The following is a 24,182-nucleotide window of genomic DNA, read 5'->3' on the forward strand; positions in this document are numbered from 1 at the left end:
GCGCAGACTGTTCTTGTGTTCATCGACATACGGGGTCACCAAGGTAGAGTTCTGTAGAACTGTGTAGTGTGCTTGAGACCAAGAATATCCGTCCCTGCATATTATTGAGTCTCTTCCAAGAGTGCCTTTTCCAGTCAGTGTCCCCTCATACCGCGATTTAGGGAGACCTATCTTGTTAAGGCCAGGAATGAAGTCAACACAAAACCCGATAACATCCTCTGTTTGATGGCCCATGGAGATGCTTCCTTCTGGCCTAGCGCGGTTACGGACATATTTCTTTAGGACTCCCATGAACCTCTCAAAGGGGAACATATTGTGTAGAAATACGGGCCCCGGGATGACAATCTCGTCGACTAGATGAACTAGGACGTGCGTCATGATATTGAAGAAGGATGGTGGGAACACCAGCTCGAAACTGACAAGACATTGCGCCACATCACTCCTTAGCCTTGGTACGATTTCTGGATCGATCACCTTCTGAGAGATTGCATTGAGGAATGCACATAGCTTCACAATGGCTAATCGGACGTTTTCCGGTAGAAGCCCCCTCAATGCAACCGGAAGCAGTTGCGTCATAATCACGTGGCAGTCATGAGACTTTAGGTTCTGAAACTTTTTCTCTGGCATATTTATTATTCCCTTTATATTCGACGAGAAGCCAGTCGTGACCTTCATACTGAGCAGGCATTCAAAGAAGATTTCTTTCTCTTCTTTCGTAAGAGCGTAGCTGGCAGGACCTTTATACTGCTTCGGAGGCATGCCGTCTCTTTCGTGCAAACGTTGCAGGTCCTCTCGTGCCTCAGGTGTATCTTTTGTCTTCCCATACACGCCCAAGAAGCCTAGCAGGTTCACGCAAAGGTTCTTCGTCACGTGCATCACGTCGATTGAGGAGCGGACCTCTAGGTCTTTCCAGTAGGGTAGGTCCCAAAATATAGATTTCTTCTTCCACATGGGTGCGTGTCCCTCAGCGTCATTCGGAACAGCTAGTCCACCGGGACCCTTTCCAAAGATTACGTAGTGTAAATCATTGACCATAGCAAGCACGTGATCACCGGTGCGCATGGCGGGCTTCTTCCGGTGATCTGCCTCGCCTTTGAAATGCTTGCCTTTCTTTCGACATTGATGGTTGGTCGGAAGAAATCGACGATGGCCCAGGTACACATTTTTCCTGCATTTGTCCAGGTATATACTTTCAGTGTCATCTAAACAGTGCGTGCATGCGTGGTATCCTTTATTTGTCTGTCCTGAAAGGTTACTGAGAGCGGGTCAATCGTTGATGGTCACGAACAGCAACGCCTTAAGGTTAAATTCCTCCTGTCTGTGCTCATCCCACGTACGTACACCGTTTTCATTCCACAGCTGTAAAAGTTCTTCAACTAATGGCCTTAGGTACACATCAATTTCGTTGCCGGGTTGCTTAGGGCCTTGGATGAGAACTGGCATCATAATGAACTTCCGCTTCATGCACATCCAAGGAGGAAGGTTATACATACATAGAGTCACGGGCCAGGTGCTGTGATTGCTGCTCTGCTCCCCGAAAGGATTAATGCCATCCGCGCTTAAAGCAAACCATACATTCCTTGGGTCCTTTGCAAACTCATCCCAGTACTTTCTCTCGATTTTTCTCAACTGCGACCCGTCAGCGGGTGCTCTCAACTTCCCATCTTTCTTTCGGTTCTCACTGTGCCATCGCATCAACTTGGCATGCTCTTCGTTTCTGAACAGACGTTTCAACCGTGGTATTATAGGAGCATACCACATCACCTTCGCAGGAACCCTCTTCCTGAGGGGCTCGCCGTCAACATCACCAGGGTCATCTCGTCTGATCTTATACCGCAACGCACCGCATACCGGGCATTCGTTCAGATCCTTGTAGGCACCGCGGTAGAGGATGCAGTCATTAGGGCATGCATGTATCTTCTCCACCTCCAATCCTAGAGGGCATACGACCTTCTTTGCTGCGTATGTACTGTCGGGCAATTCGTTATCGTTTGGAAGCTTCTTCTTCAATATTTTCAGTAGCTTCTGAAATCCTTTGTCAGCCACAGCATTCTCTGCCTTCCACTGCAGCAATTCCAGTACGGTACCGAGCTTTGTGTTGCCATCTTCGCGATTGGGGTATAACCCTTTTTTGTGATCCTCTAACATGCGATCGAACTTCAGCTTCTCCTTTTGACTAATGCATTGCGTCCTTGCATCGACAATGACCCGGCGGAGATCATCATCATCGGGCACATCGTCTGGTTCCTCTTTATCTTCAGTAGCTTCACCCGTGGCAGCATCATTGGGCACATCGTCTGGTTCCTCTTGATCTTCACCAGCTCCCCCCGTTGCAGCATCACCGTATTCAGGGGGCACATAGTTGTCATCGTACTCTTCTTCTTCGCCGTCTTCCATCATAACCCCTATTTCTCCGTGCCTCGTCCAAACATTATAGTGTGGCATGAAACCCTTGTAAAGCAGGTGGGAGTGAAGGATTTTCCGGTTAGAGTAAGACCTCGTATTCCCACATTCAGTGCATGGACAACACATAAAACCATTCTGCTTGTTTGCCTCAGCCGCATCGAGAAACTCATGCACGCCCTTAATGTACTCGCGGGTGTGTCTGTCACCGTACATCCATTGCCGGTTCATCTGCGTGCATTATATATAATTAAGTGTCCAAATTAATAGAAGTTCATCATCACATTAAAACCAAAGTGCATACATAGTTCTCATCTAACAACATATAGCTCTCCAGAGCATCTAATTAATTAAACCATACATTGAAACTATGTAAAACATTTCAATGCGAAAACAAATGCGATCATAATCGCAACCAAGGTAACAATTGATCCAACGGCATAATGATACCAAGCCTCGGTATGAATGGCATATTTTCTAATATTTCTAATCTTCAGGCGCATTGCATCCATCTTGATCTTGTGATCATCGACGACATCCGCAACATGCAACTCCAATATCATTTTCTCCTCCTCAATTTTTTTTATTTTTTCCTTCAACAAATTGTTTTCTTCTTCAACTAAATTTAACCTCTCGACAATAGGGTCGGTTGACATTTCCGATTCACATACATCCTAGATAAATAAAATCTATGTCACGTTGGTCGGCATAATTTTCATAAACAATAAATGAACCAATAGTTATGAAGATAATATACATACCAAATCCGAATCATAGACAGGACGAGGGCCGACGGGGGCGGATACCAAAACCATCGCACTATATAAGATGCAATAATAAATGTAAGAAAATGATACAAGTATCTATCTAAACAGACAAGTAAGAATATTTTTCTTTTCAGAAAGAAGATAAGAACAAGAGGCTCACCACGGTGGTGTCGGTGATGAGATCAGCGCGGGTGATCGACGGCGGTGAAGACGGGGACGGGGCGTGACGGACCGCTAAATCTAGACAAATCTCGAGGAAAATGGAGCTTGGAGGTCGAGCTTCGAGAGAAGAAAGTTTAAGTAGTGTGGCTCGGGCATTCCATCGAACACCTCATGTGCATAGGACGTGAGCTAGAGCACCACAAACCCCTCCCCTCGCCGGCCAGAGAAAAACAGAGCACTCCAGTGCTCTGCTCGCGGGCGAGGGTATATATAGGCACCTCATTGGTCCCGGTTTGTGGCAAGAACCGGGACTAAAGAGGAGCCTTTGGTCCCGGTTCGGGCCACCAACCGGGACCAATGGTGGTGGGCCAGGAGCGAGGCCCATTGGTCCCGGTTCGTCCCACCAACCGGGACCAAAAGGTCCAGACGAACCGGGACCAATGGCCCACGTGGTACGGCCGGCCCCTTGGGCTCACGAACCGGGACCAATGCCCACATTAGTCCCGGTTCTACACTGAACCGGGACTAATGGGCTGAGTCGGCCTGGACCATAGCCCTGTTTTCTACTAGTGGTATCTCATCTCATTCTCATGGCACATGTCTGCAACACCTAAGCTAGAATGTGTGTGTGTGCGCGCGCGCGTGTGCGTGTGCCGGTGTGCGTGCCCTCATGTCCGGCTCGCTGCCGCACCAATTTCATTCAGAAAAGGCACTACTCCTGCCATGCCCGAGGGTGTGCGTGGCCGAGAAGAGAGTAGTATACAAGACGGTGCATGCATGCATCATGCATGTGTCTTTTTCTGACTAATGAAAGGCATAATTGCTCCCAGCAACCTGATGTAAATACACTTGTTGCATCTCATGCCACAAGCAAGTACGCTCGTCTTAACAAGAGTCATCAGGCTGGAATTTCATTCAAAATATTGTCATGTGATTAGCACTCAAATGGTACATATGTTTTTAATGTGATTTGGTGGAGTCTTATGGACAACCTCTGTTTGTGATGGTATCTATAATTTTAGTAATGGGTGTGGCTAGGTCTCAGTCCACTAAGATTTAATCAAATCTCAGTCAAGTGACATAACATGTACTCCCTTCGTAAAAAATATAAGAGCGTTTAGATCATTACTTTAGTGATCGAAACATTCTTATATTATTTATTTTTTACAAAGGAAGTAAGAAATAAAAAAAATACACGGATCCAGTGTAAGATCTCACGATGAGATTTAGCAAGACTGTTTAGTAATTCGTTTTCATCCATTGTGAAAACGAGTTTCATTCTTAGCTAGTTAAGCACCTTCAACCTGTATTGAAGCTTATAGGTGCCACTAAAACAATTAGCTAAATAGGGCTCGGACAATAGTTACCTTACCAATTACTTCCTTAAGCCCTGTACAATGCAAGGTGCTTGCAGTAGGTGTTTAAAAAAATAAACCAGTTTTTCTTTAAGCACCGACATTTATTTATAGAGCATAGACGGTTAATTAAACGTCCGTCCTGTAGAAATAAGCACCGATGCTTAAGAAGAACTCGGTTTATTTTACAAAGCGTCTCCCTAAGCACCTTTCATTGTACAAGGCCTTAAGGTCTGAAGTAAGAATCCCGCAAAAAAAAAAGGTCTGAAGTAAGAGCTAGCTCCTTGTAAAAGGACATAACTTCTCCTGCCAGTTTGCAAACGACAGCAACAGTACTACTCACTCATGTATGTGCTGATGCTAGCGCTTGCCGGTCCAGTCAGTTTTGACACACACATAACATCATTTTGAAACCACTTATGAGTCGTGAGCACACAATTTTGAAGATGGTAGACAGACTTTTTTATGTTGCAGAACACACACTTCATACTGTACTACTCCCTCCGCTCAATAATGTAACACACTTTTTGACACAAGTAGATAGCAAGGCTTGACATTACTCCCTCTGAAAGATACTACTAAGCATAAGTTATCTGAAGTCTCGTTCTTCACTTACCAAGAGATTGGTTGGTGGCAGTACGAACAAATCTGCAGTAGGATTTTGACAAGAGAAAGAAAATATAACTGCATAAGAGACCGAGAGTGCCCATTAATTACACGTGAACTTAACCTGCCTGCATTTCCAGTTCGCTGGCAATGTGCAGAACGTGTAGTGGCCCGTGAACAAAGCGGGAGACTACGGTAGCAATGGGAGAGGAGGTGCACCGGGTGGGCAGTAGGAGCTGCACCCACTGCGACGCGCTAGAAATAGGAGTCCTACACCGAGCTTCCGAGAAACCCAGAGTTCTTTTTTTTTTTTTGAGGTTTTTTTTAGCTGATTGCACTGAGAGGGCCAGTCCAAATATCATGGGCCCACACACAAAGCCTTGAGAAACGACAAAAGATGACGCCGTTAACTGCGCCGGCAGGACGACGAAGGTCACACGGTAAAAAATCATGCGGTTGCGGTTGCGGTTGCGAATCGTTCATAACGCCGACCAAAACGCAGCGGATCCACACCCAATGATTTGCTGAGGTGACACGATTTTCGCTCCTGTGTGAAGTGTGATGCTCTGAACATAGACCGCATGCCAATATCACTGTATGTCATGTCGCGCCGAAGGTTCAGTCTTCATGCTTTTGTGAAACTGAATTTTGTAGTACTGTCGTGCCAAAGGTTCAGTCTACAAGACGGATCAATAACAAATAGTTAGAGATTGGAGTACATGATACATCCGCATCCGCAAATCCGTCATTTGTTTGACGCGCCCGGACGCGCCCGCGGACATTAACCTTCACGCCTCAAATTTTCCTTCTCACAACCGGACACCTCGATTAACATACTTCAAATCTATACAAACTCATGCAACTATATAAACGACGCATTACACGTATCGTCCGGCTACTACATCAAGACATTGCCATCGGACTACCAAAAAATGCATGTTTAACCTACATGCTAGCTATGAAGAAGCTCATCCACGGCTGCCCTTACCCTTCCCGGCTTCCTTGCTGTCCTGCTCGCGGAAGTAGCGGTCAAAGACGCGGTATTGATCGAGCCAGATCTGCTCATCGCCGGAGCTATCCGACCTGCCGTTGTCCTCCTTCTTCTTCTGGGGGGCAGTCCGGCCATGGCACGAATCACCCAATTCCGCTCTCGGACAAGGGCACGCGCGTTCCTCCGTTGCCGCTTTTTTAGAATGTGTGCGCGGATGGCTTCCTCCTCTACGGCAGCTCGCGCCGCCGCATCAGTCGCCGCCACATCAGCCGTCTCCGCCGCCACCATCTCGGCAACTAGTCCGGCCTCGGCGACCCTCATCCTATCCTTCCCATGGCAGGCACACCGGTCCTAGTAGGACTCATACTCCGGCGGACCGGTGATGGGGAAAGGGATATTGGAAGGCTCCCGAGAGGACCGCGATGATCCAGCTTCAGAGGATCCGAGCGCCCGATGCGTCGATGCAATGGACTTGCGCTGGACAGATCCCGCCTCGGTCGGTTGATGTCCTCCTAGGAGCACTGGAGTGCAATGCAGACGACAATTGCCTCCTCCAGACCACACAGACGACCCCCCACCCCCCACCCCCCAGTCGACGATCTGTACTGGTCGTCAGGATCCACTCCCCACCATGCAGGAAAGGCCGGAGATCATCGGAAGGGAGCTTGGGTGGCGGAGGGGAGTGGAGTGAAGTGGCTAGGGTTTCGTCCGGGGAGCGGATCAAAAGGAACCGGGTGGGCCAGCGTGGGGCGGGTCCGATATGGTGGACGCGCTCTGGTCTCCCCGTATCCGTCTCATATTTGGGCTAAATATGAGGGTTGTCGATCAGCCCGAGCGTTTGAGGCGCACGGTTGAATGTGGTTTTTTTTTTACTGGTTACTGACCGGGCCGTTCGTCCGGGCGTATGTGAGGGGTTTGAGGCACGGACTGTAGATGTTCTGACTCCCTGCAAATGAAGTAAAGCATCAACATATATACCACCCCTCTTTTAGGCATAGTTTCTTCTTCATCGTTTTCTTTTCTTTTAGGAGTAAGACACGCATTACATTTGCATTGTCACACCTTCCTTACAAGCAATATTCCATAATTGGCTAGGCACATTTCCGAGTGTGATATGATTTCCAAACATTCTTGGATGTGCTACTAGTGTGTCTCACTGGACTACCAGTTTTAAAAAGGTGACCAAAAGCTATAACTTTTCTTCTAATTTTGTTCAAAGAAAACTACCGAAAACGATTGATGACCGCTTTAGACGATGTAAACACGCTTATGACAAGCAGGACCCACCCATCAGGGCTGACGTGGCAAGAAAGTCAATGCTCGTTTATTTTGACCGCTAAATTGATCGTTATTATAGGTAGGTCTCACACGTCAGCATCAACCTTCTTCCTTCTCCCCTCTATATCTATTTGGCATTTCAACAAACACCTCATGTGCATCAATGAGCACCACTGCATCGCCACCGGTGATGAGCTCTCGGTCCACCAAGAACACCAAGGAGTTGGGCCTGTTGGCCATGGCTGACCATGAGCTGCTCCGAGAGCTCATCCAGACCATCATGAACAAGAAGGTCCACCTCGTCTTCCCGCCCAACAAGAACGAGCACTTCGGTGCCAGCGCGAGCATCGAGAAGGAGGACCCTCGCTTGTTGATGCCGCCGCAGTCCAGGGGCTTCTCACTGACCTACAGAGGTCGGCGTCGTCGTCAGCACGGCGACCATGGAGCGACCGACCACCACCATCAGTAGTCGGGTCTTGGCTGGAACAGGAGCGTCGCGGCCACGTTAGCGGGGAACCAGTGGCAGCTGGGTTTTGGCTGGAGCTGGAACAGCGGCAGCCTCACCGGGGGTTGGAGGGACGGGTTCTTGCCGGATCCTGGTTGTCGTCGCCTCACTGGCCGAATCGAGCGACAGTGCGGTGTCAGGAGGAGAGGCAGAGATGTAGAGGGGCGGCAGTTGACTTCGTCAGATTGATTTTTTAACTGAAATCCACTGCCCGCCATGCTGGAGAAGGCCGAAGATCGCCGGACAAAGCTTGGGTGGCGGATGGGAGTGGATTGAAGTGGCTAGGGTTTGGTCTGGGGAGCGGATGAAGAGGAATATATGTGGGGTCTGGTGGGCCAGTGTGTGCTGGGTCCAACATGGCGGACACGTCCGGACGCGCCCAGGCGCCCCATATCCATCCCAAATTTAGGCTGGATATGAGGGGTGCCGGTCAGTCTGGACGTTTGAGACCCGTTTGAGGCACATGTCTGAGTCGGTTTTTTTATGACCGGCCACAGACCGAGTCGTATGAAGCGGGTTTGGAGCGCCCGGCTATAGATGCTCTAATAGCTTTGATATGCTAAGCCCTTTGTCTTTTACCAACGTTGCACAGACGGTCTCAACCATCACCCGACCCGTTCCACATTCTTTCAGGCATAGTTTTTCGTGTGGGGAAGGGGTAGTGCATATGGAATTATATAGACTTTAAATTGTATTTTTGAGAATAAATTGTAAAAATAAATCATCATATTTTGGAGACCCTAATTCAGAAAACCTCCACCTTCTATTCTTTTTCAAAAATCACCACCATTATACTAAGAGTTGTTTTCAGAAAACTCTTTTTTTCTAGGGTACCCCAATGGCATATCATATTTTTATAGAAGAGAGTATAATTACAAGAAGTCAAGCCGGGATGTGTGCATCCCAAATGACATTACCCCACACCAACACCAACTAAACTAAAAAGGTCACTCTCACAGAAAGATCTAAACCTCCAACACCCAAGCCAGCAAGTCTCCAATCTCTGACCTCCGAAAGCACCTGCTCCGCAGCTAGTGGTGGGGATCTCTGATCGTGCACTTTGTTGAACACCCTTGCATTCCTTTGCTTCCACAATGACCAAGCTGTCCCGGTCACAAGAGAATCAAAACCACGTCGGGTTCTACCCGAGAAGCTTCTTCTTAAAGCAAGCCACCAGTTTGTGAATGTGTCCGTCGGGGCGAGAGGCTGGATGTTAATCCGAAGGGCCTCGAAGCAATGGTGCCAAACCTCTCTCGTGTAGGTGCATTGGGTGAGGGTGTGTTCAACTCTATCTTCATCCTGCAAACAAGTATAGCAATGCGAGTGTTCATCTTGCAGCTCATACCTCACACACCTGTCTGAGGTCCACCGTCTGTATTAAGCACTGAGCCAAGCAAAGATTTTGCATCTCAGAGGCGCCCAGCTCCTTCAAATGCACCTATACGTCGGTGATCTGGTCAAACCCAAGCAAAGCCATGAATAGATTGATTTCGCCGTGTAGCTCCCGGTCACATCCGCTGGCCATAGAAACTGATCATGTTGATGTGCGTTTCTTTCCACCGTCGCGAGCGCCTGACAAAGGCTGCCCACTTGTATGTGTGCCACAAAGGAGATGTGCCCCAGACCCCAGCACATCCTGAGACCACACGTTGTCGATGAGGGCTTGCTAGACTGTCCTGGTGTTGCGTGCACACGTGTTGACGAGCTCCATGATGGTCGGAGCGATCTCGCCCACAGTGAAGCCGTGGATCCATCTATCTTTCCAAAAGAACACCCTCTTTCCGGTGCCAACCTTGATCTTGACCATGCTATTGAATACCATCTTAGCCTCTTTATCCTCCATCATCGGGATTCCTTGCCATGGCCTGTTTGGGTCTGCCCTCCAAAGCCATTCCCATCTGACGTGGAGAGCCAATGCTTGGAGCCAGAGGTTCGGCATCCCAAGGCCTCCGAAACAAGTAGGGTGGGCAACCGTATCCCACGCGACCAAGCACTGACCACCATTGGTCTTTTCCTTCCCTGCCAAAAGAATGAGCGGACCCACTTCTCAATCTCTTCAAAGACCCAAACCGGTGTATTGAGAACCATGAGTTGGTGAATTGGTCTAGTCGTAATCACCGATTTAGCAAGGATCAATCTGCCCGACCTCTGAATAAGACCTCTTTGCCAAGCGGGGATGGATTTCCTCGCATGGTCCACCAAGGGTTGCCAATCCATTCGACCGAGCTTTTTGATGGTCAATAGGATACCAAGATAGCGACAAGGAAACGCTGCAGTCAGGCACTGCAAGATATTCAAGACCCTATGTCTCTCTTCATCCGAGCCACCAATGGGTATTGCTGCCGATTTTGCATGATTGATCCTCAACCCCGAAGCCACTCCAAACACATGTAGCACCTCTCTGACACATAGTAGATCTTGCTCTAAAGGCTTGATGAACATGATAAGGTCGTCTGCGTAGATGGACAGTCGTTGCATCAAAGATGCCGCGGAATGAGCTTAGAACGCCTTCCTCTTCCACTGGAAATCAGAGTCGTAAGAGAGACCGGACCCCTACCTAAGACTATCCACAATGGGAGTAACATAGGTAGTAACATTACACATATCTAGGCTAAATAGATGATGTGGCATGCAATAAATGAAGAAAAAGATAAAAGTGGTAACATAGCTAGTTACTACTAGTATGAGTAACATCACACATGTCAAGATAAGATGTGTCTATAGCCTAATAAATGAAGTGCTCCATGTTACCACACATATGTTACTCCCCACTATAGAGGTAGTAACATAGACTAGTAACATGCTCATGTTACTAGTCTATGTTACTACCCATTGCGGCTAGTCTAAGGCTAGTCATAGTGGGAGTAACTTAGCAACTAACATAGCGCACTCCGAGAAATTTTTGCTTATGTGGCATGTAGTTAATGAGAAGTGGTAACATAATATGTTACTGTAACATAGCGCTTTCCAAGACAAGATGAGTCTACGAGCTAATTAATGAAATCCTTTATGACACTACTACTATGTTACTTTGCACTATGAAGGTAGTAACTTAGACTAGTGTCATATGCATGACACTAGTATAAGTTACTCCCCACTATGACCAGCCTAAGCCCTTTTGCGTGGAAGATTGGCCGCCCAGGCACTCCATTAATAATAACTTTGGTACCAGCCGTTCAAGGATGAAAGCAATCCATTTTAGCCACCGGTTCCGATTCCTCTTGCCGTCAACACTTCGAACAGAAAAGACGCGTGTTAACACCATATATCTGACAGATGGGGCCTGCTGTAAGTGCTGATGGGGCAAAACAACTTGACCTGACCTATAATAACAAAAAAAAAAAGAAGCAGGGGGGCCACCGGCCCACCGTATGCGTCTCACACAGCCGGGGTCTCCGTTGACGACGCCAATGCTGCCGCCACACAGCTCTGGTTCGTCGTTTCTGCACTCCGGCTACTTCTTCGTCCCCGTGAATCTATCGAGGACAGGTTCGAGGGCCGGATCCCCTTCCCGCGCACGGAGCGCGTTGTGGCGCCAGACCCGGCGGCGATGCACACCGCGCGGCGCGTCCGGTTTGCCGCCCGACGACGGATCCAAGCGCCGCTGGGCCCCCGCGCAGCCCCGACGACGGATCCGAGAGCGACGCTGCCTCCCACTGTGCTAGCCGCCCTCCACTTCGCCACCCGCCACCCCGCCGGATCAGCTCCTCCACTCCGCCAGCGTCGTCGGGCAGCTCCTGGTTATGAGGAGATCCAACCCGGTGTCACTCGTTTGTGAGATCGATGAAGCAGGAAAGAATCACATGTGAGATCGATGTCGTTCTTGCTTTCACATTATTTCCTCTACTAACCTACCCACCCCGTCCCAAAATAAGTGTTGCCATAGCATTCTCTAGGGAACTAGAGTACATCTTTCTGAAGAATCGTTCTACACGAGGCCTTTCATGCAAATCTATACACTCACTTTCCTTTGGGGTTCGTAAGAAAAACACCGACCTAGTACAGCTTCAGAAAGGAATCGGCAAGTTCATGGAGGACAGTCAGTTCTAACACTGACCATAGAAAGGATGCATTTCAAAGTTTGAATCACATGCTACCACATTGTGACGACCATTCACTATTCGATTAGGCCAGTAAGTACTGTAATTTCTACTCACTTCATTCACTGTTACTCAATTTCAAATATTTGGAGGCCATGCAAGTTCAGAGTTCCCTCCACATTTTCTCATCCGGGCTTGGGACCCGCAAAGGCAGTGTTAAACTACAAAACTACAGAACACAAAAATTAGCAAACACTATAACCAATTATTTCAGCTATGCATAGGCAATAAATATCTGCACAAGATCATAAGACAGACATAGGGGCACAAACAAACAAAGCTGTAAATTACAGGACCTGAATGAGAGTAATTAATTTATATAGTGGTAGTGGGTGATCCAAACCTTTAATCTTGACAATAAGAATATATACCAACATCTAGAGGATGATTATCTTTCGCAGTTTTATCCCATTATAGGGTCAGAGGAGATACTTTTGTATCTTAAAAATCCAGGATAATGTATTGACTATGAAATATAATGTGTGGCATATGTATAGCTGGAGTTAAGAGTATGCAATTCACAGGAATCATCAAATTAGTATTTTTGCTAGTTGCCAAGCAAATTGAAATTAGGGAGTTCCCAGAAAACCGAGATTATGTAATTAAAGATTTGAGAATATGTAGTTGAAGATCCCATAAACCAGATCAAATTAGCCATTAGAAGACGGTAAGATGTGTGAACGCCTTTTCTCTTTAATCCAGGAATATGAGCTACTTGAGTTGAAAGTACACAATCAGAAGGAATCATCAAATTGGCAGGACTGTTTTGCTAGTTGTCAAACTACAACTAGGAAGTTCCCTAGCAAACCGAGAAGATGCATAGTGGAAGATATGTAATGCAGGTCTCACTGGAGAAGCACCAATGAGAAGAACATCATTTTCTGAAAATCAATTCCATACCACCAAACCGGAATCATAATTAGTTGAGATGACATCAGGAGTAGAGTTTCAAGCTTCCAGTTCAGAACCTTCAACTCTCCATTGTTTTAGTATATGGCAATAATTCCTTAGCCTCTTTCTGCATATCAAGTCATCAACATTATCTAACTACAAGTCAGGAGGCCACTACTGTTAAACCAACTAAAGTGCGAGAGCCGCAAACTAGGTGGGATCTTCTTTATCACCGAAGTTAAAAATCTGTGCACACCAAAAATTCTTTGTCTGTCATAAGATGATCATAAAGAATTCACCAGGAAAATAGTTAAATAAACAAACCAAGTGTGGACAAGAATATGTAGAACAGTAGACCGACAAATCTTTTACTGCAGTCAGAGCTCATGTACATGTATTAGGTGATAAATTTGCAAGCTAAAGATACTAGAGATAAAATTATAGATACAAGCAACCTAATATTAAAACCCAACTTCTGGAAACAGTATGACAACCAAGTAATAATACAGCCAAATCAAAATTTGATAATCTGCTATAGAAACTTTGAGTATGAACTGATGTTTGAGACTAATAAAGGAACTTCCTAGGACATCATTAATATTAAACTTCCTAGAACCATTGTTTTACTTCTAGTATTTTGTTGATTCGGAGCAAAACATGCGATCCGTCCAAACCACATGCAAGTTGAAGCAGAAACCAAGTAAGATCCTTCAGGATGGTTGAAAAAAATCAGATGTGCACACTACTAACTCCAAACTACCACTGAATGCAAGTTCAAACTGAAAGCTGTCACTCAGAGAGAAGTTTGACAAGATCGAATCATGAAGAATCTCCTAGAGTTCTGCACCATTCAAATGCTGGAGAACAACCAAAAATCCAAATAATACTCAGAACAGAGACCAAACTGTTCACATGGAGAAATCAAATAGGAGGAGAGTATATCCGAACAGTCCAGTCACGCCTCATGACACTTATGAATCCTCAACCATGCAGGCATGACCAACAATTCTTATCTCAAACTTAAGATATCATCCGAAGAGCTAAAGAACAACCATGAATCACTCTCTACCCTTCAATACGATCTCCAACAAAGGTGCATACATAAACGAGATAAAATTCACCTTGTATTACGTGATAGACAGAATCGTTGATTAGCCATTGGAGATTGGAGGAGGAACAAAGCTAATTATTGCATTGAGAGCAGACCAGACACTGAGATGACTCTACAGGGAACACACAACAATTCCAACATATACTGCAAAGAACAAGCCCACCAGGCCAACAGAATCACATGGATGGGGAGTACAGATATAACAAAGTAAACCACAGAGAGGATCAGAAACCAAAAAGGTAACATATTTTGAATCGCTACCAGCATGGCTTGATCTGCAACCACAGGAAAGCAGGAGGAAAAACCACAATCAATCCTACAAGCAAAAGGCAACCAAGACAACAGAAGTTTCTTCAGGAGATAACTCAGCATAAGATAATTTTTTGGTTGTTGAGAGCACTGAATTTTTTCGGTTGTAGGATGTCCAATCTAGACTGAAGCCCCGGAGCAACCTTCGAATCTTATACATCCACCAAATCAATCTGAATGTTCATGAATTGGAAAGTTGTAGGGTTTAGAAGATCTTCAAACAGATAACTCCACATCAGGTTGGACCTAAATAGTCAATTAGGACCTGCAACGACCAAGAGACCTTCCCATGAATTTTCGCTGTGGGGAGACAAAGCTACTTGAAACAGCTAAATAATGCATTATAACCATGTCAATATCAGTTAGGCAACAACACCAGTTCCAGATAGCAAACTAAATTCTCTCATCCATGTCAATATCTGCAAGGACACGTTACCAAGGGCAGAGAAAACCATAGGAGTACAATGTTCAAAGCAAATCAGGAAAGATTGAAGTCAACAGAAGAAACCGTCTATAACATGGTGAAACAAAACAGGGCACCTTCCAGAAAGTCCCCATAAGTCCAATAGCTGGAGAACAATCCATATCGGAGATGTTGTAAGCTAAATTTGACTGTGCAAAACAAAGACACTAAATCGAGGAGGATCGATTATAAACACTGTTTGAAAATTCTCTGATCCCCATCCCATGGTTAACTATCCAATCCACAGCTTCAATCCAAAACGAAAACTTCAGCACACAAGATCCTAGCTTATAACCATCCATTGAGCCAATCAAAATAACCACGGACAGTAAAGCAAACCTCGATCCTTTGATTCATCACTCCACAACATCCTGTATCTCAAGGAGCACAAACACATACCACAAGCAAGATCAGCTGTTACAACGAGAACCAACGAGAATCCACCTCATATCTAGGGACAACGATACTGATGAGCCATTAGACGAAGACAAATCGAAGAACTTAAGGTAGCCACTCAAATCTTTCGTCGCCGAGCACAGATGAGGGATCCAGTAAACCAATGTGACCAAACATGGGAAACTGACCTGCCTCAAAACCCCTTCACCATACTGTTATACACCATAGGGAGCTACATGTCCAGACCAGATTCAGATCCAGATCCAGATCCAGTCCTGCAAGCCAACTCATGGAGGCGGCGATAGCAAATGAAACAGACCATCTACAAGACACTGAACTGACTCCATGTACAAAGAAAAGGTTTGGGTACAAACTCCTAACTATTATATCCTGCAACCCGCACTTGCAGAAGACCAATAGAACACAAGGATCAAGAGTTAAGATAACAAATCGAACAACGGAGCGCTAGATCGCAAACCAAAATATTTAACAGATTCCACGTCATTACCCACATGGCCTGGGCTAAAGAAAAATCTGCAAGCACAGGAAGGGCAGGAGCAAAAACCTATATCAAAGACATGGCCAAGTAGCTAAATGAAATTTAAAAAAAGGGATGGCAAGAGTCTTTTTCGGTTGTAGGATGTGCCATTAGTCGAAAGCTTCGGATTATCCTTAGATTCATGCACCTCTGCATATGAATCTGTATTACAAAATATTGCCTAGTAAAATAATGTGTAGGTCATGTAAGTAACAATGAATTGAAACAATACTAGATTTAGAAGATCTGCAAACAGATTCATCATCAGGTTGGGCTTGAGTTCGTCAACTACAACCTGTAACGAGCAAGAGACCTTTCTATAAATTTTCAGTTAGGGGAAAATGTTACTTATAAATAGCTAAAGTATGGATCAAATGATAGGTGGGAACAAGTAAGCCTGTTTCAGATAGGAAGTTCAGCTATGGTTGACGGACGATAACAACACCAGTTCCAAACTGCAGGATATCCTTTCCAAGTCAATATCTGCAAGAGCTGAGAATTACCCACTAAGGCAGAGAAAACCTAATGCCATGAGATTTAAGTAAGGAAGGTTGAAAAAGTTTTGAGCCACAGAAGGAACCGCCATGTTGAGGAAAAATAGGACCTCCTTCTAAGCCATATTATTCCAATTTCTGTAAGCCACGAAGAAGTAGTTTAAATCAGAATTTTGGGGCACCAAAACAAAACGGTGGAGAGACTAAAACAAAGGGAGATAACTTTAAAGGTTATCTAACTTATGATGAGTTAAAAAAATGGTAGATTTAGAAGAACTGCAGCCCAGCACCAGATTGGACTTGAATTCATCAACTATGACCTGCACCGAGGAAGATACCTTTCTACAAGTTAGGAAAAACTCGGCTCAGCTAAAGCATGCATCAAACAATGAGGATGTAAAGATTAACTAAGCATGTCTCGGTTGGGGGTAGGGATGACGGGTTACCACACCGGTTCCAAACTGCAATTATCGAAGCCAGTATCTGCAAGAACTGAGAATTACCGACTAAGAGCAGAGAAAATACAAATGTCTGGAGAGTTCAATTATATTGAATAAGAAAGGTCAGGAAAGTCGACGAACAGAAAAAGAACCGCCATGCCGAGGCAAAATAGGACCACCCGCTAGCGAAAAAACGTTGCAGAGGCCGGTCTGCAGGCAGCACGGAATCCACCCCACCCAACTAGCATTGGGATATGTGTTGTCAGTCATATTGCAATTTCCAGCAATCCGTATATCACCGTATTCCACTGTTCGCCAACAGTTGAAGGGACAGGTACAAGTTATTAGATGGGCCATCACTCCTTTTCGCAGGTCGCCACTGTTGAGAAAATTGATGATGGTTTGACTTGTCAGGGTGGGAGGGCGCCGGAGAATTACTGCATGATCCAGCAGATTAGCACAATAATGATAGCCCACGTTGAATATAGTTTTGTTCAATATGAGAGATTAGCAATGTGAAAATGGAGGAACAGTAAGACGCGGATTTTTGTTTGCTTGTTAGTATAGTAAATATATGATTTTGGTATGTATTAAAAAGTTGTAGGGCTGAAACAGTTAACAAAAAATAATTTAAGGTCCTTAACCATAACTTAACACTAATCGTGGGATTTTAATCATAACGAAAAGAGGCAAGCAGACTGCACAGGTTAAAACGAGCAGGTGGAGTAAGCCCGTGGCTGTTACATTCTAACAGATAGCGACGTGTGCGACGTCAGGCAGATTAGAATATTGATACTACTTTGATGCAGTAGCCAATTGCACACTAGTTTGAGGATTAGTTTGTAGAAACAGAGAAATCCACGATGAACATGTGTTATTAGCACCCGAATGCACAACATTTTTTAAAGAAAAGAGACACATTTAGCTAAATATTTGATCAAAAAATAGTAGATAATTGCACAATAATTTGAGAATAAATTTTATGGAAATAGAGAAATTAGCGATGAACATGTGTTATTAGCACCCGAACGGCGGCATAACATTTTTTAGAGAAATTTCAAGGTGGTCCAAAGCAATATAGACCGTTAAATTTTAATTATCTAATGGCTGATATAACTATTACCCCCTCCGATTTTATTTACTCCGTATATTAAATTTGTCTAACGCCAAACCTTATAAACGTTCAACAAGTTTGTACAAAAATATAATAACATGTACACCACCGAATTAACACCATTGTATTCATAATTGAATATATTCTCACATCATGTAGATTTGTTACTGTAAATGTTCTTATTATTTAGACAACAGTCAAAACTAATATGCAGAGTACATAAAAATGGGGGGAGTACCTCTTAGCAGGTAATATGAGGTAATATACCATTAATGACGGCGTGGGGTTTAGTATGGACATTGTTGCGGTATAGTTAAGAAAGGAAATCATTATAATTTATTCCTTTCCATTTAAACTGGGAGTATATAAGAAAATAAAATAAATAGAGCTAATTAATTCCATATTTTGTTTCCAACTTTGTTCTGCTTAACGTACCTTATCATCATGTCTAACAAATGAAATAAGAAGTTTGTCATGTCCTGTCATATATATCTATGCTTGTATTATGTTGTCGGTTGGGAAATTAAAAAGAAAATGCACTGCATTTGTTTTTAGAAAACACCATAAATGAATACTGCTTGATCAAACCATAGCAAAAAAACAGTCAAAATACCATCAGAATTTTTCTGTAACAAAGCAACCATGTGTACCAGTGTTATTGCACATCTTTTTTGAGGGGTAACACATTTTTTGTTAGAGCAGATAATGTATAATGGAGAACATTTTGAATATTTCTTACACAGGAATGAGTCACACGGTCCTAGCATGTGTGTACATTTATTTTTCTTTATTGGCTCTCTCAGAATGATGCGAATATACATACTGAAATGTCTTTTGTAGTGTGTATCACATGGATATTTATCATATTATACAACATGATAATTACTCATCTTCATATGGTAGATACAACACATATGTACGGGGGTCAAATGTGAACTATTATTATATTAAAAGGAGATGTGGGAAATGTTTTAAACATTAGTTTTGTCAAGTAATTGCCATATTACAATTTGTGTGGTCAAATATATCCTTGATGAATGAACAAAGCAAATATTTCTCTTGCCTCTTAAGAGGTAACAGGGACCATCTTAAGAGAGCTCTTTAAAAAAAATTAAGAAGAAGCACACAGTTAGTTAATTGTCTGCTAAAAAACAATAACTAATTGCACACTAATTTGAAGATTAGTTTATAAAAAAAGAGAAATGCTCGGATGGTACATATACAAAAAATAGCTGAATAGAAAATAAATACTTTTTGTTGGGCCAGTGCAACAATAATTCTGCTGCAACTCTGCAGACAGGGCAGGCTTATCCTGTGCTATTTCAAAAACCCGCGTTCGTTTAACCCGTGCGAGCAGGGCCTGACAATGTGCCACTTCCATACGGCTGCACTATGCATGCATGTGTGTATTAGCCCGTATACCTCGGAAACGCCTGACAAGAAGGAATCGCGAAGTCCTTTCCCACGAAGGGGATACCGAGCTACCTGACACTCGGCCTCTGCAACGCCGCTCTCCACCCGCTAGGCCCTGTAATTCCAATTTCTGGACAACCATCAACAGATCACAATCAGAATTGTTGGGAGACTAATTGAACTCTGGAGAAGAAAAAATTAAACTAAGAAGGTAATAATCATCCAACGCAGATCACCAAGATGATAGGTGCTCCCTCTAAGCCGTATAACCCTAAATTCTGAAGAACCAACAAATGCAAATCAGAATTGTCGTAGACAGAAGGTGAGCTGTGGAGAGAAATGAATGAAATGGAGGAAGTAATGATTCATCCAAAGCAAATCAGAAAGAAGACGACAAGTCACCCCCGATGCTAAGCCAAATCCAAATTTCTGGAGATCCACAAATAATAATCCAAATCAGAACCTCTGGAGAGTAAATTATTGTACTTTGAAAATGAATAAGTTAAAAGTCAGAGGAATCGAGAATTTGATCATCCAAACACGGATCACAAGTTCTAGGTTGATGAGCGATCCAAAACTTCAGTTGAACACCAAAACATTGTCCTCCGGGAAGATCTGACCATTTGTTCATCTAAAGGAAACCAAACCTCCACCCTTTGACTCATCTCTGCACACTCTTGCTTCTGCTGCATCTAAAGGAGCACAAACACACACCAAAAGCGAGATGAGCTGCTACAATAAGAATCCTCCAGGACCTTGGATCCACCTCATATTAGCTGATGATGTTGGAACTCGTGATGAGAACCAGAAGACCACACGAGCGATAACCATTCAAATCTGACCTGCCTCAAATCTCTTAGACATAAAACACCCCAAGGATCTCCACATACCAGATCCAGTCCTGCAACCAACCCATGGAAGCCAACACAAATGAACCAACAGTCAAGACACTGACCTGACACCGTGACACGTATACAAAGCACAAGTTTGCATGTAGAACCAAACTTCCTATAAATATATCAGATAGCAATGGGCAGGAAGACCAACGCAGGGATCCAGACAAAGAGATAGATGGCAAACCAGACGATTTTTACAGGTTCAGACTCACTACCAGCATTGTTTTGGGCCAAAACAAATCTGCAACGACATGGAAGGCAGAAGCAAAAAACCAAAATCAAAGATATGAACATGTAGCTGAATTAAATAAAAATAAGAGGACAAGAGGTTAAGTTTTTTCCGGTTGTACGATGTGCCACTTGTTCGAAGCTTCATTCTTGCACCTTTGCAGCTAAATCTGAATTCGAAATATTGCCTAGTAAGAAATCTTCGTATTATATTTTCTAAGTTAAGGAGAAGATAGATTTAGAAGAACTGCAAACTCAGCATCAGGTTGGTGGCCTTGAGTTCCTGAAGGAGCAAGATACCTTTCGATAAATAAATGTTTCAGTTAGGAAGAAAACTAGATTAAACGATGAGTTGAAGATAAAATAAAGTAAGCCTGTCTCGACTGGGAAGGTCAGGTAGACAACACAGTTCCGATTATATCTCTTGCAAGACACTATCTGAATGACTAAGGCAGGGGAAACTACTGTCAGATGAGTTATTATAATCAACAAGAAAGGTTCAGAAAGTTGAACCCCATAAGAAGGAAGAAACGCCATGCCGAGCCAAAATAGTACCGCCCGCTCTGGAGAGCCAGCAACAAATGACAATCAGAGTTGTTGGGAGACTAATTGAATTGTGGAGAAGAACAAATTAAACAGAGAGTGACCATCCAAACACGCCCAGGTCAGCAAGAAGATGAGTGGCTCCCATCAGGCCCTGTCATCCCACTTTCTGGACAACTAGCAAAATGTCCAAATCAGAATTGTACATAGGAGGGATTGGAGATATTCCAGCCTAGTTGGTAAGAGATTGAAAGCTTGATCATCCGAGAAGATCTAACCATATCAGAATAACCGTTGGACTGTAACCAATCAATCAAAACAACCATGAATAGAAATCAAACCTCCACCCCCTTCATCTATTATCATCTCTTCGGAACTAGCGCTCGCCCTCTTGGTTCTGCATCTAGGATGAGAGCACATGCATGCACCAAAAGCAAGCTAGATCAGCCGGTACAGCAAGAATCCACGAGGGCCTCGAATCCACCTCGTGTTAAATTCAATCAATCAATTCAAATCTCAAAATCACCGACGGAGGCAGGCAGGTGGCGGAACCAGGAACCGATCTGACCGAGCACGAGAAACTGGAATCCACCATCGATCGTTAAACCAAACGAATCGAGATTTGATGGACAAGGGGACGGAAACAGTCGCGGAGACGCGAGGAGGCGATCGAGGGCGGAGGCGCGGCAGGAACGAAGGCTCCAAAGAGAGAGAGGGAGGAGGCCGGAGCGCGGGGTGGAGGGGGCGCGCCTGGGCGCCTTTTGTAGGCGGTTGGGGAGGGGGAACCGGCCTCGGCCAGGCACCAACAGGCTCCTAGCCGGATACGGCTTCGCCGCGCTGGCGTGGCCGCGTGTTTGGCAAGGCATGATTATGCTTTGCGGGGACGGGTGGGCGGCGAGAATCAAAAGCGAGTGGAGGTGGCCGGTGATCGGGCTGGATCCGGTTTAGTTTAGGATATGTTGATAAGATCATAAGATAGTTTTATTTTAAGTCTTGCATGTAATTTAGAAATGATAAAAAAATTGCCGATCATTTTTTAGTCTTATTTTTAATAACTAGCTATTTCTAAAAACATGGTGATACATATTATGCTAAGAAATCATCTTTTGTCTTTTTTTAAATAAGAGAAGACAAGTCTTTTTTTATGAGTTCTCTCTTCTCCATCTTATTATTTATTTTACGTGACACTTCTAAGATAGCATCATTGTACATGTCCTTAGCGCAGATTCACTAAAATCCCAAAGGGAAGTGTTTGTGTACGGTGCACCGGCCGATACTTCGGCCGGTCCCGCACGAGCCATGCGATCGAGATGTATCGCACGCCTCGCGTACCTCCGTGCCCCCATTTTTTTTCTTTTTTTCCCTGTCTTCTTCCCTATCCCCTTCTATCTCTCCCAGCCGCATCGACGCACGGGGATGGCCATGCTTCTCGTCTTCCTGCTTCAGATCCCGCCGCCGACTAATCCCAATCCAGCGCAGGTCCATACCTCCACCCCCCTCGGCGCCCACACCCACTTCTTGCGTTGCCCCCCGGCTACAGGTTCCTTCCGCCCCGGCGAGCCGACATTGGAAGCCGCGATGGATATGCCATCGGCGAGCTGCTGCTCGTAGTTTTCCTGTGCTGGAACCGTCCACCGGATATGCTACAACCACAGCAGCGCAATCTCCTCCCCCGCCGCTGCAACCATCTTCTCCCAAACGAACATTGAAAGCATTTTTGCTCCTCCACTGATGTTGGAACCGACGACCAAAAAAGCTACAACCGTTCGATTTGAAAGCTTCAACCAGTGGTATATAAAAGCTTCAACTAGACACCATGCACTGACAAAAAGCTACAAGCGTTCATACAGAAGCTTCAACCATAGTTTGAAAAAGCTTCAATGGCCCACCACACAACTGAAAAAAGCTTCAATAGTTCATGTGAAAGCTTCAAACCGTATTTGAAAAAGCTTCAAACGGGGCAATAGAGAAGTTTCATCCGACCACTATGAAATAAAAAAGAATCTACAACCATCAAATTTGAAAAAGCTTCAACCGTTGAATTGAAAAGCTTCAACCAATTTTATAGAAAGCTTCAACCAGCTTTATAGAAAACTTCAACCCGCGATTACACAACGAAAAAGTTGCAATCGTCTCAGAGTTTTGCTACTACAGGAGATGTCATTTGCTACTATCAGAGTTTTTTCTGTACCAGCGATTTTTTGCTACAACCATAGCTTCATTTTGCTGGAACCAGGTTTTCAAAATGATTCAACAGGGTGCTGCGACACAGAGCTGTTTTTTTGACAACTTTTTTTGTTGCGAGTGTCGACGGCGAGCATCGGCAGCGAGCACGGCACAGCGGCGAGCATGACGCGGAGCTGCAACCACGACGACATATGTCAGGGCTGGCTACTATCAGTACCAAAAAAGCTGCAACCGTTGTCGCTTTTGCTACTGCCGGCATCGTTGTTTGCTACATACTTCACGGCTTAGCTGCGACGTGCAACGACGGCGGCGATCAACAAGCTATATGTTTTTGTTGGAACGAAGACTATGTGTGCTACAACCGGCTTTGGCAGAGCTACCATGGGTGAATTTTTTTGCTACAACCATGTACGGATTAGGTGTGACCTCGGTAGGGAGCTGCAACAGTTGATGTTTTTTGCTACTACCGACATCATTGTTTGCTACATGCTTCACGACTTAGCTGTGACATTCGACGATGGCGGCGACGTTTTTGCTACAACCGCCGCTGGATTTTGCTTCATCCGTTCGTGGATTAGCTGCAACCCGCGACGGCCGCAACGGTGATTCGCTGCAACTGTGCTTCTGTTTTGCTACCACCGGCAAATATTTTTGCTACATCCATGCATATTTTGCTACGACGGCGCTTCAAACACCGTGATGAGCAAATCTTCTTGCTGGAGACGACAAAGGCCGGTTCCAGCAAAATGTGAGTACGGTTCCAGCAAATCTTCTTGCTGGTTCCAACATTCCTCGACCATTTTTTTGCTGGAGAGAACAGGAGGCCATGTTTTTGCTGGAACTGGTGATATGGTCGCCACCGGAGCACGGTCGTCGTGCACTGAAGTTGCGAGTGTCGCCACCGAAGCTGCAAGCCTGCAACCACGGGCACACGCTGATGCATCCACAGAGGCGAGAAAACGCATGAGGTGATCGACCCCGGTGAGGGCGGT

General features: G+C 44.9%; 2 long non-coding RNA genes across 2 annotated transcripts; one reads left to right on the forward strand and one right to left on the reverse strand.

Annotated features, from left to right (window-relative positions):
- Positions 1 to 11,246: 11,246 nt before the first annotated feature.
- On the reverse strand, positions 11,247 to 15,366 carry LOC125552660 (uncharacterized). Its single transcript, XR_015601568.1, has 2 exons — positions 12,168 to 15,366; positions 11,247 to 11,713 (listed from the first exon to the last, which is right to left on the reverse strand). It is a non-coding gene; the product is annotated as an uncharacterized LOC125552660 (long non-coding RNA).
- LOC147976519 (uncharacterized) lies at positions 11,707 to 23,867 on the forward strand. The gene is made up of 2 exons (XR_015601569.1): positions 11,707 to 12,200; positions 23,309 to 23,867. It is a non-coding gene; the product is annotated as an uncharacterized LOC147976519 (long non-coding RNA).
- Positions 23,868 to 24,182: the final 315 nt, after the last annotated feature.

The sequence above is a fragment of the Triticum urartu genome, chromosome 4A (assembly GCF_056163025.1).
Source record: "Triticum urartu cultivar PI428250 chromosome 4A, HENAU_Tu73, whole genome shotgun sequence".
Lineage (NCBI taxonomy): Eukaryota > Viridiplantae > Streptophyta > Magnoliopsida > Poales > Poaceae > Triticum > Triticum urartu.